The sequence below is a fragment of the Electrophorus electricus genome, chromosome 10, assembly GCF_013358815.1.
Source record: "Electrophorus electricus isolate fEleEle1 chromosome 10, fEleEle1.pri, whole genome shotgun sequence".
Lineage (NCBI taxonomy): Eukaryota > Metazoa > Chordata > Actinopteri > Gymnotiformes > Gymnotidae > Electrophorus > Electrophorus electricus.
In genome coordinates, this window is record NC_049544.1 from 22,534,342 (window position 1) to 22,536,841 (window position 2,500).

The window sequence follows — 2,500 nt, forward strand, 5'->3', positions numbered from 1 at the left end:
TTGTGTTTTTCTATGTATTACTATGTAACACTTTGTAATATGTTTATGTAGTTCACCATATTTTAACTATTTCAGGTCCAACAGAGGTGTATAGGAGCAAGTGTCATGCTGACAACCCTGGTTAAGCCTCCTGGCTAGATTATGCACAAATATTATATATGCATATGAAAATGCACATACACACATACAGACATGTAAATGAAATTGTGGATGCATAAATACACATACACATGTACACACACATTACATATGTGCTCACAAACACCTATACACACAGTGGGCACACCCTCAATAATTTCTGCCAGTGAACAAATCTCTTCCGTCTGCAGCTTAACAGGTCCATTTAAATCTTAAGAGCAGATCAAAGTATAGGGCCAAGGCATGAAGTACAGGAGTGTGTACCAGAGAGAGAGATAGAGAGGTGGGGAGAGAGAGAGAGAGAGAGAGAGAGAGAGAGAGAGAGAGAGAGAGAGGTACGCAATAAGTTTTAAAAAGTTGAAAAACTGATGTGAACTGGTTGGGTGTTGTAACAGATAAAAGTGGCTGTGAAATCTGTCCCATTTCCTCTTCCTGTACCCCAAATCACTGCCAGCGCACATCTTTATACACCACCACAGAAACACTGACCACAAACACCCCACAGAAACATGTACCATAAACACACCACTACATAAACACCAACCACAAACACACCACCACAAAAACACCAATAGTGTCTGCCAGTGAATAAATCTCCTCTGTCTGCAGCTTAGCAGGTCCTTTTAAATTTTAAGAGCAGATCAAAGTATAGGCCCATGCATGAAGTACAGGAGTGTGTACCAGAGAAAGAGAGAGGTATGCAAAGAGTTAAAAAGAGTTGAAAAACTGATGTTAAACTGGCTGGGTGTTGTAACAAATGAAAGTGGCTGTGAAATCTGTCCCATTTCCTCTTCCTGTACCCCAAATCACTGCCAGCACACATCTTTACACACCACCACAGAAACACCCACCACAAACACCCACCACCACAGAAACGTGGACCACAAACACACCACCACAGCAACACTCAGTACAAACACCCCACAGAAACATGCAACATAAACACATGACCACAGAAACACCAACCACAAAAACACCAACCACAAACACACCACCACAGAAACACCAACCACACACAAACCACCACAGAAACACCCACCACAAACACAGCACCACAGAAACACGTACCATAAATACACCACTACAGAAACACCCACCACAAACATGCACCATAAAAACATCACTACAGAAGCACACACCACAAACTCACCACCACAAACACACACCATAAACACATCACTACAGAAACACCCACTACAAACACACCACCACAGAAACACGCACCATAAACATGTCACTACAGAAACACCCACCACAAACACACCACCATAGAAACACGCAAAATAAATACATCACTACAGAAACACACACCATAAACACACCACTACAGAAACACCCACCACAAACATGCACCATAAACACATCACTACAGAAACACGCACCACAAACACACCACCACAGAAACACGCACCATAAACATGCCACTACAGAAAAACCCACCACAAACACACCACTATAGAAACACGCAAAATAAATACATCACTACAGAAACACACACCATAAACATGCCACTACAGAAAAACCCACCACAAACACACCACTATAGAAACACGCAAAATAAATACATCACTACAGAAACACACACCATAAACACACCACTACAGAAACACCCACCATAAACACATCACTACAGAAACACACACCATAAACACACCACTACAGAAACACCCACCATAAACACATCACTACAGAAACACACACCATAAACACACCACTACAGAAACACCCACCATAAACACATCACTACAGAAACACGCACCATAAACACACCACTACAGAAACACCCACCATAAACACCCACCACAAACACCACCACACAGCTGGGTGTTTCTCTCTTTACTCTCTTTGCCTCTGAGGTTGGGATGTGTCAGGGTTTTTATAGGGTAAAGCAGTGTTCAGCTGCACTGATTATGTCAAACTTGAGAAGTCACTTTTAAAGAGATGTTCTTCAAAGGGAACATTTAAAAAGGAGACTATTTTGAACTTCTCCATAGGGAAACAATTATTTTGGGGTCACTAGTTTCAGCTAAACGTAATTAATTCAAAAAGATCTTATTCTGTTCAATGTGTTCTATACAAACCTGTGTTAGAGACTATTCTTGACTTTGGAGTAATATTAACCCACAGTACACTGGGTTTTGTTCCCCTGGGTTTTAGTAATTAGGTATTAGTTAATGTATTAGTTCAGTGGTTGCGTTTGAGTGTTTCTAATAACTCTGATATCTGAAGTGGTGAGGTTAAGCATACAGTTTACATGCAGTATATCCAGCACATGAAAAAAGAGGTGTGTAAGTTAGGAATGCATGATCGGAGTGTGTGGATCAGTTAGGATTAGTACTGGAATTCCTGATTGGTTTTTGCA